The sequence below is a fragment of the Panthera onca genome, chromosome D2 (genome assembly GCF_046562875.1).
Source record: "Panthera onca isolate mPanOnc1 chromosome D2, mPanOnc1 haplotype 2, whole genome shotgun sequence".
NCBI classification, from domain to species: domain Eukaryota; kingdom Metazoa; phylum Chordata; class Mammalia; order Carnivora; family Felidae; genus Panthera; species Panthera onca.
Window position 1 is genome coordinate 48951071 of NC_138349.1, and position 15436 is coordinate 48966506.

Genomic DNA, 15436 nt, shown 5'->3' on the forward strand with positions numbered 1-15436 from the left:
CATTCCTGCTCTGTCCAGTCCTGACAACATAATTTAGTTCCAGGGAACTTGAATAGAACAGAGTGGACTGATATTTCCACGCACTCGGGCCTTGATTAATACCGTCAGGGCAGCTGCCTGTGAGGATGAGGAACCAGAGAGGATGATGCTTCACAGCACCCCCGCCTCCCGTGCTCACTGCCTCTCCCCTGCCTCGTCCTGCAGGTCGCCCTCTCCCCTCCCTCCTTCCGCCCAGACTGCATGCCGAGGCCCTTCCCTGGCGTATTTGTCCTTCCTGCTGTTCAGCCATCCGTTCTGCAAACATACCGTTTGCCACGGTCAGGCAGTGGGGACGGAGAGTGAAGTAAGGAGCAGCCCCGTCCTTCAAGAATTCAATCATGGGAAAATGAAAACCAATGGCCACTCAGGCAAAAAACGGCTTAAGGGATGAAGCGGGTGTTAGACCAGGGACGGAGTGGCTACGGGGGCAGATGGAGGAGGTGCAGAGGGCTTCACAAAGGAGACAGTGTCAAAGGAGGCGTTTGGGGATTCGTGAGGTCTCCCCGGGCGGAGGTGTATGGACAGAGGGAGGGAGGGCAGGGAGATTTCTGGCAGTGGCTGCCGCGTAAGCAAACGCACAAGGGCCTGAGATGCCTGACTGTGTGGGGATGGGAAGCAGTCTGGGTGGCCCTGCTGTGAATGGGGTGCTGAGGTGGGGGCAGGGCCCGGAGCAGGGACTGCAACGGGCAGATGTTGGCATCTTTGCCTCAGTTCTGGTTCCACTGGCATGCCTTTCTTTGGGAATGCACCCAAGTCCGCATGGGGAGATGATGAAAAGGGCACTGAAGGAGAAGGGAGTAGGGGGTTGGAGAGCAGATATGGGGAAATTCCATCCACCTCCCGTCTCAGTAAGAGTGGGAGTAAACCCCAACCACGGGCGGGGAGGAGGAACAGGGAGCAGGGAGAAGGTGCAGGGCAGGTATTTCTTTTCATCTGTGTGAACGGGGGCAAGAAACGGCTCCACTCTGGCAGTCCCGGCTCCTCTTTTTTGTGGACTTTCTTCAAAGTAGGCGGCTACCCAGAGCTACCTTGACACTGATAACCACACCCAGGCCTCCTTCCCAATATTCTGCACAGGGGCGTCCTTAACCCATCGCAGAGGAGGCAGGATTACCTCGTCGTGAATGTGTCCCTGTCCCTACCCAGCAACACCTGCACTGATGGCCTCTTTCCATGGATATCAAGATTTATGGTTCCTCAAAATCAAATATTGACCTTGGCTTTGTGTCCATCAATATATGACCTTTCAAGTCAATGAACCTGGATATGCGAGTCAATGGTTACTTATTATATCCCCTGCCCTGAAATGGAAATCTCGGACCCCCCAGCGTACGGATTGGGCCATAGTCGCGATCTTGTTTATTGCTCCCTGCACTTGGCGTCTGTGATTGAAGAGTCCTTGAACAAGCTGCAGAGTTCCCAGGAAGCCCACGTGCTCTCTCTCTCATCGCATCAGAAGCCACTCAGGGCAGACTTGCAATCCCATGCACTTCCCTCCTTCCCTCACGGGGAAATATTTTAGTCTGGTAACTTCTCATCCCAGGAGGCTGGAGATCGTCCCAGGCCACTGGGAAAAATGGTGTCTCTCTCCCCATCTCTCTAATGCCAAGAGGACACGGATGCCTTCACTGGGCCAGTTGAAGGACTGCGTGCTGAAGGTAAGTTGCCCGTCTCTGAAGTCCTGTTGCACCGACAACCTCTGAGAGTCTAGGAGGAGGAAGAGTGAGGATTAAGTCCCAGCCCCTTGAGTGTGAAGTATCAGTCTTTCCTTCCTAGCTGGGTGGCTTTGGGTAGGTTCTTTCTGTTCATTCTTTCTGGGCCCCAGTTTCCCCCGATGTAACAAGTAACAAGGGTTGCTGTACAGAGTCAGTGACATAATCTGGGTAAGGTGTTTGATCCATGCCTGGCAGAGAATCAGCACTCGTAGATATCGCTAGCACTCAGCTACTGTGTCTTGCTTTTCCAACCACATGGAAGACAGTCCTTCCCGTCCCACTCCACCTTGAGGCCGAGTGGACCAAGTTCCGGGTTCAGGCTAACGGAATCTGAGCAGAAGTGACATGTGTCACTTCTGAACTAGGTCGTGAAAGCCAGTGCTCCATTCTCCAATCTTCCCTGCGGCCATGGTGACTGAGTGGGTCACATGCTGCAGACGGGGCAGCTTTGGACAGTGGAGGACCTGTCAACCGGGTGGGTGAGGCCCTACATGGTGGTCACCCACCCCGCAGACCTGCCGGGATCTGCGATGGGTCCTGGGTGAGGAAGAAACAAATCTTTGTTGTGTTAAGCCCCTGAGATTTGGGACCTACTTGTGGTTGTGCTGCAACACAGCTCAGACCCTCCTGGCCGGCGGGGTTCTCAATAAATATTAATGATCATGAGGGGGAGGACTGGTACGATGCTAGACAAGTAGAAGACCCCAACACCCTGCCTTCATCAGCAGCAGACCCTTGACCATGACAGTCAGACCTTTAAACAAGACAGTCTTGTTCAAACCCATCTTGGCTTAAGATTCTTCCCTGATCCTCTGCCTTGGTCAGAAGACTCGACTCCTGCCTTCCCTGGGCCTTTGTCCCTGTAGCCCCACTCTCCTCCCGAGACTCTACCCGGAGCTTTTTACACGAGTAAATGGCCATTCTATTGATGCCTAAGTCAATTTATTTGATGCGGGTGGAGGGGGGGTGGGTAAGAAAACATGGCCCTGAGTGCCAAGAATCCTGGGTTCAAATGTCGGCTTGGCGTCTGCCTTTTCCTGAGCTCCTGCCTAAGCTGGGAAGGACCTACCCTGCCACCCATGACACCTAGTTACTCAGAGCAGTGACCCTGGACGCCTCCTCCCCTGGCCTAGGTGCTCCTCAAGGGCAGGGAGCTGCCTGGATCCTCCATGCAGAGCACGATGTGTGCTTCACAAATATAGACGGACTTAAGGAGGATGCTAGAAAGGAAAGCTTGTCGCGGCTTTCATGGCCACAGAGACTGTCTTCCAACAGCTGTTTCTGGGGGGCCCAGTGTTTATCTGGGGGTGGCTGGCAGGAGTGGATGGCCCTGTACCCACCCAAGGCGACCCCAGGGCACGTCTGGGGGAGCCCAGAGCTGCGAGACACATACTGGGAGCACCACTTTCCTGCTCTCAGCTCTTCATCCTGCAGAACGGGGCTGCGGAGGCCTGAAGTCATCCTGGTTGCTGTGGGGACAGGACCTCAGCTCTGTCGCCCTCGAACCCTCTTGGGTTATTGCTTGTCAAAGCATTCAAGTGAACTCTGTCTTAGGTCACTTTCCAGTGTGCTGGGTCCCTCTCTCCATGGAAAAGGCGATTCCCCTGAGTGGGCTCTAAAGACAGTGTCGCAGGAGGGGCGTGGAGGTCTTAGCCTAGGGGCCTGATAGGTCACATTGCCCGGGCTTGGGTCCTGGGTCCAGCATTTATTAGCTTTGCGGCCTTACTTAGGTGACAAGTTAACCTCTTCGAGCCTCTGTGTCTTCCTCATCTGTTCAAAGGGGATACAAATAGAAACCACACGCGGGCCCACTGTGGGCGTCCACATCTGTGGGCATCCAATGAGATGGCAAGGGGGAAGTACTTAGGGCGGCGGCTGGCACACAGTCGGGCCTGCGGGATGCCTCCTGCCTGCCTGCCCGCCCACTGCGAGCCCACTGAGTTCGAACGGATTCTGTGTAGGGCAGCTACCAAATCAACCGTCTTCAGTTATCCTCCAGAAAGAGCTATAATAGGCAGGAAAAAGCATCCCTGAAACACAGAAAGCAGAACAGAAACTACCTCTTCGCCCGGCCAGCCCACCTCTAGGTCCCAGCGGAATGACCACCTCCTCAGAGGAGCCCTCCCTGCCTGCCTCGGACGGCTGCATGGGGATGTTCCCTGCTCTCCACACCACGCTGCTCTTCCTCAGGTAGGACCGATCTCCACTGCAACTGAATAATGATTATGAATTGTCATTCATCTGTTCAATACCTGTCCTCCCCTATGGAGATGACGGACCACGTCTGCTTTGGTCTCACCAGTGCTGAGCACAGTGCTTGGTACATAGTAGGGTTTCAGTAGATATTTGTTGACTGACTGATGGATTGATTCCAGGCCTCGTTGCCTAGATTGCTGCCATATGGTGGGTTTGGAACTGGGGAAGCCATACGCGTGGGGCCAGCCTTATATACGCATGGCTTGCAGGCTGCCTTGCCCCTAGAAGACCTCTTGAAACCATCCCGGAACAAAAATCCTTATGAGCTCTAAGTGGGACCCAGAGAGGGTGAAGAATTTGCCTACAGTCACCCAGCTGGCTAGCTGCAAACCACAGCTTGAACCCCGTTCTGAGTGACTCTAAAAACCCTTCCCTTCCCTTTTTTATCACCGCACTTCGGTAGATTTCCCAACTTCAGGGAGTGTCAGAATTCCTTGGGATGTTTGCAAAAATACAGATTCCTGGGCTTCGTCCTCAATGCTTCTAATGTCGTCGGTCTGGGGGCAGGGTTGGCCCCAAGGCAGGCAGGGGCCCCAGGCCAAGACTGCCTGTTTGTCTGTTTGTTTGTTTGTTTCGTGGGTGAGGCAAAACACTTCGAGTCCCTCCAAAATCACGTGAGCACCATTCTGCTGGCCTAATCTCACATGATCTTATGAAAGAAATACTTTGCTGGTCCCTGGGAGCAACTCACTGGCTAGGCTGCCTACCTGCTACAGAGGCCCAACCACGGGGCCCTGGGATGATCCCATGGATTTCAGTCCTTGGAGGTCTTTAGGACATCTGGTCAACCCTTGGAGGCTGTGGGGTCAAGGTAGAAGTGGTACATAGTCTCTGCGAAAGAGGAAGAGATGGGAATCGGGATTCACACAGGACCAGGTCCAATATTGGGATTCCTCACCTTGATGGCGCTGGGAGCCCAGCCAGGCCTGGGCACAAGGAAGGTCCTCTAAAGCAGAGAGCTCCCAGAGGTGGGGGCCACATGGCAGGCAAGTCTGCCTGGAGGAGACCTGAGAACCTGAATTTACATCAGCACCCCAGGGAATTCTGATGCAGGGGTACCTGAGGTCATACTTTGAGAAACCCTGCTCTAGGAGCCTAGGGTCCACTCAAGATAGGAAGAACTTCTGGAAGCCAAAACTGGCCAGGGATAGAGGGGGCTGCCTCACGCCAGTGAGCTCCAGTGTAGGCTATGGGCCTGTGGGCTCTCTGACCAACCTGGTGGCTGTCACCCCCAGGTCTCCCTAACAGGAGGGGGTGGCGGGCGTTAGATGGTGACTCTGCCTCCCGAGGGGCCTTCTGATCAGACGGGTCCTGGGTAGCCTCCTAATTTGTCTCCTCCTTGCAGTGCCAGTATCAGCTTTCTGATGCAGAGGGACCCCGGTAATGAGTTTCTATTAAAAGAGCTGAATCTCAGCTCTCGGAACTCAATGTTCAGAATAAACAATGGGGCAGAATCCTATTAAAAAAGGCTTCCAACATGGACAAATTAAGCCCTTGGGAATGCCTTACAAAGAATACATTTTTCCAGTGTCGAACCAAGATCAATAGAGAAAAACAAATAATTTCAAGTGGGAGTCATCATAATGATACCCAGGTACAGGCAGGGGTTGGGTGCGTTATTTTGGCCTGAGGACACCCCGGCGAAGATAATGAGGGAGAAGAGGAGGGGAGCTCATAATGGGCGTGAGGGGTGTCTGGGTCTCCTGGGCGGCTGAGCGAGGAGGATGTCGCGTCTCATTTGTCTCTGTCGAGACTCCCTCTTTCTCTAGGGGATGGTTAAGCCCACAGTGCTGCCCACTGAGGGCTTTTCAAGCCTGGAGGGGGGCGGGGTGGGAGACCTTGGCTTTGTTCACTGGGGGAGAGATCTTATCTGTGCACATGCCTGGCAGGGAAGCTGTGTCTGTCTCACCCCGAGCAGAGTGGAGATCCTCAGACATCTACGCAGGTGCCTGAATTGTCACCACCCAGAACTTACCCCTGTTTTGCTCTCTCCACCTGTGACTGCTCTGTGAATATCCCTCTTGCAATATCCAATTTTGTTCCCCAAGCCGTGCAAACGCTTACCCATCTTGCCAGGCTGATCTTGAGTCCCTCCTCTGCATGAGACCTTTCCTGAATGCTTCCCTCCTTGCCTAGATTCCTAGCAATCTAAATAATATCCTTGAACGTTCAACATATGCAAGGTAGACTCTTGGCCTGGCACATCTCTACCCCTCCCTCCCCCTTGGAGTCTGTCCTAGTGCTGTGACTATCCTGTTGATCTGTCAGGTCAGTGCTTCCTCCTCCTTTTAGGGACCCCTGGTTCAGTCCAGCTCACCCCACACTCACTGGGCAGTGCTCCGTGGTAGTTTCCACGCTGGGCTCTGGGAGACTCAGCACTGAGCAAGACACAGTTGGGGGCCCTTGAAGGTAGGGACTTACCCAACCTTCTGGTGTGGCTCATCTGCCTCCAGGAATGAACGAGGAAATAGGATCCCGAGGAAGAGGGCAGTGTGGTCAGGGACAAACAGACGGTGGGAGATGGACAGACTGGGAATCCAGTTCTGCTGTCTGGAAAGGTCTTATTTCTTCGCTGTGCGAAGCACCTTCCACCTGCTCTCACTCTCCATATGAAGGCACTTAAGCTACACAGTAGGACCCCTAAGGTGGGTACTGTATTCCCCCCCGCTTTTACAGGTGAGGGAATTGAGGAACAGTGAAAGTTAAATAATCGGTTCAAGGGTTTCAGGTGGCCAGTCTTCTGCTCCTAGCCAAATCTCTTTCCTCTGCATTGCCCAGGGAGGATTGTGGAGGGTAAGATGTGGTACAGGCAGACCTGGGCAGAGGACAGGGTCCCGTGGAAGCCCAGGGGGCCTGGGCTGCAGTGGAAAGCAGGAAGAAGGAGAGCCCTGAACGGCTCACGTTCCTGGCTGGCTCAGCACACGCGCCTGCTGTCTGGTACATAGAGCCGGTCGGGGCTGCTTGTCTCTAGTTCTCCTGCATTCAGTGGAGATTGCCATTGCACATTGGCCCGCCGATAAAGGCCCTGAGAAGTTCTGCAGCAACCTTACTTTTTCCAGTGTCCACCAGACCTATTTGACAACGGATGCCCTCTGTTGCCGCCTCAGAATGCCTTTTACCATCCAGCACCCCTCCTCTGGGCCAGCTCACTTTCAGGCAACATGGCAGTGAGGCCGGGCACCAGCCAGCTGAAGTGAGGAGCGGGTGACAGCAATGTGCAATGTAGAGCGGCAGAATCAAGGAGGTGGATTTTTCTGGACGCCAAGGGAGGGCGCGATTTTGGGGGTGAGGAGGAGGTCAGCAGTGTAAATGCCTCAGATGCCAAGGAGGGTGAGGTCTGAGACAGCCCCTTGCCCCTGAGGGTGAGGAAGGAAAAGTCTAAGATATAAATCACATGCAGGCACCCCCTGGTTGGAGGTGGTTGCTCACGGGAGTACAAATGAGGGGGGTGGCTTTGGTGGGGGGGGCGTGGCTTATCTATTAAACTTCAGAATGCACGTACCTTATGATGCAACAATCCCACTATTATCTACCCAAGAGAAACACTCACACATGGGCTCGTGGACGCCTGTTCAAGGACCTTTGTTAAAGCTTTGTTACACAGAGCTGGAAACGGAAACAGCCTTAATGCCCATCAACAGGAGAACGGCGAAGGCCTTATGGCCTTGTCTGTATCTCAGCCGTTAGCAAGACACCTATGTAATGATACAGGAAGGTCATCAGGAGAGTATTGGATGAACAAGGCAAGGTGCAGAAGGTACACACAACGTGATACTCCCTAACTAAAAACTACACACGCCTGTACACGTGCACACGCACACACAACCACATAGGCACACACGATGCGCACGTGTGCACACGTAGACCCACAGGCGCACGCACACGCACGCACATCCGCACAGGCACTCACTGGCAGAACGCCGTCGCATTGGCTGTTAAGCCAGCAATCTCTACATTTGGCATCTCCCTGAATTCTGGTCCCGCCACTTACTAGACTGGTAACCTTGGGCAAATAAACTAACCTTTCTATACCTCAGTTTGCTCACCTGTAAAATATGGCGAACTCTATTTCGGCCTCAAGAAACGATTGCGTGGAATAAACGATTCACTGAGTCAGCACGAGCAAAGTACTTGCCTGAGTGCCTAGGTGGGAAGGGGTAAGTGAGTTGTTGCTGTGACCGTATTTCCCCTACTCTAATGCACACATATTTTTCACATCTTACACCAGCAATCAAGATGCAGTTTACAACTGATAGATCTTAACATGTTTCATTGGCAATTTTTTTTTTCCTTCTTGGTAGCCCGTCAAATAATGGCACATCTTACAATTGGAGAGATCGTAGGCACTGCGAAATAGAAGTTTATCTCCCGGAGGTATTTAGGAGGGCCACATACTCTTGTACAGAAGCATGGCCAGTAACTCTGGGACAGGCATACCCAGCACATACCAGTGGTTCCCTCTGGGGAGCATGCTGGAGAGGGGGATGTCAGAAGGCCTGTGGCCTTATCGGGACTGCCTTGGTGTTTTACAAGCAGCACGGACTCGTGTTTACATGTGGTTTCACTTAGCCTTGCTTGGCTGCGGCCGGGAGACACTAACACTGGTTAACTTAAGCAAAAAGGAATTTATTGGCAGGATGTCGGGAGCTCACAGAAGTGACAGGAGCCCAGAGAAGCAGACTCGGGGAGGGGGGGGTGGCCCAGGCCTCTCCCAAGGGCCCGAATTAGGAACCACAGCCACCACCTGGTAGAGGGGAACATCTGGGTACCATGCCACCACGGCTGAGATGCGTGACCTCCAACCTTCTTCTCTGTCCCTGGGCCTGGTGGATTTTGTCATTCTTTTCTGTTGCCCATCATGTGATGACCCCCTCCTTCCTAGACTTGGCAAATTCCCTACCTTCAAAGTCTTGGGGGGAAGCGACAGAGTCAGCCTCCCACTGTGGATCTGTGCGGTCCCAGCATCCTTTGCTGCTAGGGCCCGGGTGCGTGCCCGGGTTGGTCAGCTGCCAAGCTCCTCTCCCATAGATTGAGCTAGGAACGAGCCAGGCCATGAAACAGGGGCCAAGCGCATCTCTGCTGGCAGCGGGAGATTGGGGGCAGCAAATGTAGCAGCAAAGTCCCCTTGCAGGGCACTGCTGATAAGAATGGCACCACCTGTGCCCCCTGTGTGGCCCCTTGCGCTCAGTGATGCAGCCTCGGTGTCCTCATCAGACTAGCTTCGTGAGGACGCTTCGGCTGTGGTCGGCTGTGGTCAGCTGTGGCCTGGCCTCTCTGCCTATTCCTGTGCCTGTTCCTGGCACTCCCGGCCAATCTGTGGACTACCTCACCCCTTTTCGAGTAAACCCACGCCCCCCACCTGGCCCTACTGCTTTGATCTGACCAAGCTGAATTCTGTTGTCAGCAACCAATAAGCCTGGCTGACGCTCTGCGTCGCTCACTCCAGATGCAAAGTCCCAGAAGAGCGCTCGGGACACGTGCTTACTCCCTGGAGTGGGCCGGGAGACACGAGGAGCTGGCTTTTGTAATGGGAGGCAGCAGCCTCGAATTCCCCTCCACCGAGACCACACACAGTGGGGAAGAGGCACATTCCAGAAGGAAATCAAGGTGCTGCTAATGAGGGAATGTGGAGGGGGGCAGCAAAATATGACAGTTGCACACTATTGGCTGTTTAATCAAGATAGTGCATGCCCTGCTTGGAGGAAACCACGTCATTCATTCATCCATCCATCCATACATCCATTCATTCATTCAACAGGCCGTAAGCCAACTATGTGCAGATACAGTCAGGTATTGGGGACATGACGTTGACAGCCCTTCAGGAACCTAGGTCTGGTGTTGGTACCAGGTAAGTAAATAGGGACAGGCAGTGGGCCCAGTGTCACAACACCAGATGGCCCAGGCACTCGGCCTATGGAAGGGGCGGTCAGAGAAGTCTCCACAGAGGAGATGGTAAATGGCCTGGGCCTTGAGGGAGAGGCAGAAGGGGCAGCAATAGCTAGGCTGACAAGGTCAGGGGTGCAGAGGAAAGGGGTGGGGACGGAGCATGTGCACAGGCTCAGGATTATGAAGGGGCACCCCCCCCGCTCTGAGAAAGGGGAAAGCTCCAGGGAGCTGAGGGTGAAACACGGGGAGGTGGAGGGTCCGCAGGAGGGCAGAAGTGGTAGATGAGTCTGAAGGTCAGGTTAGAGCCAGCAGGCAAGAGTCTTGAATGTCAAATGGAGATAAGCCAGCAAAAGTGTTTTCAATGGGAGAGACAGGTCATTAGATCCATCTTTGAGAAAGATGATTTGGGTGGGCAAATGAAGGGCACTTTGGGGGATGCAGGAGAGGAGGGAACAGTGCAAGAAGGAAGGACAGGCACCGGTCCAACCTCGGCTTTGGTGGTGGAGAGGCAAGACCCTAGAGCAGTAGGCACCCCAGCTACCACTCTGGGCTCTGCTTTTGGCTCTCTGGGTACCTAGACATGCCAGTCGTGTGGCCCTGACATCTTTGGGGAACCGACTCATCCCGGTTTGCCCTCAATGTTCTCCATCATAATATGCCATGTTGAAACCCCTCGTTCCCAGATAAACTGCGTGGCTGTTACCTGACATCCAAGGATCTATGAGTCTAACGTCCGGGCTCTGCTTGAAGAGATAGGACATTAGCGTGGAATGGTCTTGGAGGTGGGGTGGCAGGTCACGGCCCGAGGTCTCAGGTGGGGTAGGAATGAGATGGCCTGAGGCCTCGGTGTCTGCAGAGGGGCCACCTCCTGTTGGAGCTGGGCCTGGAGCGGGGCCTTGGCAGCTGGAGAGGGCTTGGGGAGGGAAGCTGAGCTCCAGGAGGGGAGGGGAGACCAGCAAAGGTGGGGGGATCCTGTAATCCTGTAAATCGCGGGGGCCGCCGATCCAGGAGTAGGGTTTGCTTTTGCAACGGTGTCATGTAATATCCAAAGGACATCTGCCTAGGTGGACATTAATTTATTTTTCTCAATCAACACTTTTTCCAGAAAGAGAAAGTGTCTCTTCCAGAAGAAGGTGTCTGACCTTCTTCCTCCTGTTCCACCATCTTTGGTGTGTGGGGTCAAGTCCGTGCTCCTCGAGGTCAAGGAAGTGGCAAGGGGGAGGGGGCGGTGTCTAAAGAAGGGAAACAAGCTTTCCAGACGTCCCTTTTCAGATACCTGCTGCTCTCATTGACCATATCTGTCTCAGGGTATCCCCCAGTTGAAAGAGGCCCGGGAAATGTTGTGCTTTAGCTGATTTGAACGTATCTGGGGAATAAATAAAAGGGGGAGGCTCCCTGGCTCCCTGCCTCACGACCCCAGTCCCGATGCCAGGGCCCCTCGGGGTCATTGCTCCCACTGCAGCACGGTCGGTACCCCCGAGTACAGCTGCCGGGACCCTTCCTCATTTTTCCTCCTGACAAGGCCAGATGGCAGGCGGCACGGCCCCATCTCCTGGCAAGTTCTAGGGGACCTTGACCCCTCCCTCCTGGAAATCTGCATCGCCCTGCTGATGGGCTTCCTGTGGCCTGGAGCCCAGCCTCACTCCAAATGTGATTTTCCCTTCCTCCTCCAGAGCACAGGCCAGAGCGAGCAGGCCCATCTGCTTCTATTTCACTCCACGTTACTCATCAGGATGTGTTTGCCAGCAGTTATTTGATGTTCAGGAAGAATTCCGAGGCTTTTGAAAAGAAGTGAATAAAATCTTTAATCCCCCAGAGTCGTGAAATTGCGTTTTGCGGAGGAGACGGTGGGGGCCCACGGAGGTCCGGCGACGCTGCCTGATGCAGGTGGCTGGGACCCCGGCTCGCCGTCATGCCACTCACTCCCTCCGCATCCCGGGCCTCAACTGGATCTCCTGGAACCTGCTCTGAGCCTCTCCAGATCCTCTCAGGATGCCCGAATTTGGGAACAGAAGAAGGCTGCGGCGGGGGATCCCTGACCTGTCTCTTGCTCTCCAGCCAAAAAAGCTTTTAGGGAGAGCTCCTCCCCACTCACAGCCTTGTCTGAGCCCCGCAGCCTCCCTGACAAGAAAGTGAGCTCCAGAGGGAATAGGGCTGAGCCTGGGACTCAGGCTCTCATGTTCTTGGCTGTGACGGCAGCCAGCAAGGGCAGGACAGGGCCTCTCTCGTGGTCTTGGGAAGACATATTCCAGATCTGCTAGGGCTTGGTGGTAACGAGGCAAGGGGACGCAGGCTCTCTCCTGCCTTCCGAGCTGTTTGGGTAAATGACAGAGACCCCCGGATGTTCGGATGTCCAGAAGGCAGGGGAAAACCAGCCTACTGAGCCAGGGCTTACCTGCAGGCTGACGGTCCAACTCTATCCCAGCATCACCATCTCTGGAACCCACCTGCCTCCTGCCTCAGCACAGAGGTGACACTTGCCTCTTCCCTTGATGCCTTAGGGCAGGCTGGGATTTTCCAGAGAAGTTTCAGTGAAAAAGCAAATTAATGTTTCCTGGCAAGTGCTAGATCTTTAGGTTCTTTTGGGCACATGACCAACGAAGCCCCCCCCCTCGCCCCCGCCCCTCCACTGCATTTAAATATCTGCTGAATGAATGAACCGGTGCATGAAGGACTGCGTCTGGGGCAGATGGAGACCATACCCCCACTCACCCCTCGTTCCCGATCATGCCCACACTCTGGTCAAGCCCGCAGAGCAAGTCCGTGCGTGGTAGGGTGTGGGCCCCCACCACAGCTCTGTGGCTGTCCCTGCTCACACTCGGGGACTGTTGAGGGCTGGTCCCCCCCGCTGCCGTCACATTGCAAACCCTGCAATTCACAGGGAATCTCTCCTTCAACATCACTCCTGACAGCTTACAAGTCCGACTATTAAACATTGATCACTCAAAATTTAACATACCGTCTTCCCTTTGATATCCTCAACTGCTCTCTGCATAAGACAACAAGCCGCTTTCTGCAGCTCAGCATGAGAGAGGACTTCAAAGGTGCCTTTCCCACTCACTGGCTCCCAGCAGCTCTGGTATTCAGCAGGCAAAGCTGCCAAGTGGAACAGGTAGGCTATCTCCCACCAGCCGCACTTTTGGGGCTCAGAGTAGTGGGGGGACCTCCTGGATTCGGGTCCCGGATTCAGTCTCAGGGGTGATTCGGGGGGGGCAGAGTTTGGATTCAGGGGCATAACAATGAAGCCCCTTGACACGGTTAACCAAGGCTGGCGGTGGGCGTGGCCGGCCCCTAGCAGGTAAGCAGATGGCCGCACCGCCTTCCCCTCTGAAGAGAAGCTCGGTTAAGCCACACAGTGCAAGCATGTTTGTAGGAAAGATGCTTCCGTGGCTTCATTAAACGTGTGATTTTGAACTCTTGAGAAGGTGGCCACTTGCCGAGGCACAGCTAACGGGCCGATCACAAGTTATGACCACCCTTTCACTCACCCAGGCTCCCGGGGTGGGGGGGGGGGCTGCATTTTGTTAAAACTGTAGTAATTAGTGATCATTGGTAGCACACTACATCCACCGGGCGTTGGGCAAAGTGATTGACCTGTGTTATTCGCATGATCCCCACCTTGACCTGTAGGCTGGGTTCTCTCACTGGGCCCTATTGACAGGGGAAAATCTCGCAGGTACAGAGGGCACACGTCAGAGGGAGGAAATGGCAGAAGTGGAACTTAAAATGAAGTCAGTCTGACACTAAGGTCCAAGCTCTTGCCTCCGTCCACCAGTCGTACTGACCTTGTGTAAAGACGCCTGTGACCTTGTGTGAAAGATACTGACCTTGTGTAAATTGCGAACCCGTGATCACCTGACCTTAGTAAACTGCATTCAGATCCTATGAGGGAAATGCGGATGTTTCTCCACAGATGGGATTTATATACTCCCACACGGCTGGAGAACATGGAGCCTGACCCCCTGCAGGCTCCCCAGTTTGCTCCTGGAACCCGCCTGCAGGACCGGGGTCTCGGGACCCTGCAGTTTGCTTCAGCTCACGGCACAGGCGCTCTCCCGTCCCCAGCCCTGGAGAACGGATCATGGCGCTCCTCTCCGCCAAACCCTGATGTGGCCTCAGCCCTTCCTAACACCTGCCTCCAAGCTACTGGGTTTTACACAGAACCCGCTGCCGTCCCTGTGCTGGGGAGTTTTCACAGATGGAAAGGAAGCACACTGCGGTGGAACAGACCCTCACAGTGGGGAGATTTGGAGCCTCTCTCTCCTCCCAGCACACCTGCCACCATATCCCGGGTGAAGCACTGGGCTGGAGAGGCTGGTGCTGGGAGACCGGAGTGGGCAGTGCCTGGGCCCCCTTCCCCACCGGGGGCGCTCAGGGAATGCTCCCTTTCGAGAGAGGGCAGAGGGGCAGAACGGGGCCGTCCCATTCAGCCTCCGCAGGGCCCATGGCAGCCCCGGATGGGCGGCCAGGACTTCTCCCAGCAGCCTGCTCGACACCTCGGGGAAACTGCTGACTCCCCCGGAAGTTGTAGGGTTGGGCTCCAGAGCTTCTGAGGTGTCACTTGCACTTGTCACACACAGCAGAGACTTTCTTTCCTGGAGAGGAGCTCTCATGACGAGGGGGTTCAGCCTTGCAGCTTTCAAACCTCTAGTGTGGCGAGCCCAGCAACCCTGATGCAGAGATCTGTTCGGCGGCACCTCTCCTCCCGTGGGCATCAGACCGTGTCCTCGATCCCCCTCCTCGGAGCCACCCCTGGGCCCTCCCCATGCTCCTTGTTGAACACGCGGTTTGTCATCCTTGCGGGCTTTCTTTACTTTAGAGCCTGGAGAGGCATGGTAATGAGATAGGAGAGGAACTGATGTTGAGGTTGGATGAGAACATGAGTCATCTCCCTCCCTTGATTTGGGGTCATTTAATGATCATTTCCCAAACTCAGTGCTTTGTTTAGAAAATGAGGTCAATGCTGTGTAACTCACAGTCTCTAGAAGGGCTGAATGAAACGGCCATTGGTAATGTGCCGGGCGTGGTATACAGTGGGTGCTCAATAATGTCAATGGAAAAGAGAGCAGCTTCTAGATGAGGGGGGGACAGGACCAATAACGGCTGGTGAATAGTGTGTCGGTGAAGGGTCCGGCTGGGGCTGGGGGTAGAGCTCTGTAGCTGTAAAGAGAGGGATCTTTAGGCTTGAGAACCTCCCATGCCTGTTCTGAATTCTCTAGCCCTGAGCTCACTGTTGCCTGTGAACGCCAGCATCCCCAGGGCCGCTGCACCGAGGAAGAATCCGTCACCTTTGTTCCAACAGCCCCGAGAGATAGATCACCTTTAAGTACCCCATCCTGCCACGCAGCCTCTTAACAGAGCCCGAGCAAAGCCATTAGACTGTGGGGTTCAACTCTCGATTTGACCCCAAGAGATGTAACAAATTAACCCATTATCCTCCATTAATGGCCTTGGTTGGCTTCATCTGTCATAATGAGGTGCTACTTTGGAGACGTGAGACCTGGAAACAGGACCCTGGTGGGTGTGGCAGGATCCTGTTT

At 54.5% G+C, this 15436-nt stretch overlaps 2 long non-coding RNA genes across 2 annotated transcripts; one reads left to right on the plus strand and one right to left on the minus strand.

Annotated features, from left to right (window-relative positions):
- Positions 1 to 1265: 1265 nt before the first annotated feature.
- Positions 1266 to 7426, minus strand: LOC132685260 (uncharacterized). Its single transcript, XR_009613024.3, has 3 exons — positions 6432 to 7426; positions 4718 to 4841; positions 1266 to 1746 (listed from the first exon to the last, which is right to left on the minus strand). It is a non-coding gene; the product is annotated as an uncharacterized LOC132685260 (long non-coding RNA).
- Positions 7427 to 7566: 140 nt separating this feature from the next.
- LOC132685259 (uncharacterized) lies at positions 7567 to 11711 on the plus strand. Its single transcript, XR_013550629.2, has 2 exons — positions 7567 to 7753; positions 11570 to 11711. It is a non-coding gene; the product is annotated as an uncharacterized LOC132685259 (long non-coding RNA).
- Positions 11712 to 15436: the final 3725 nt, after the last annotated feature.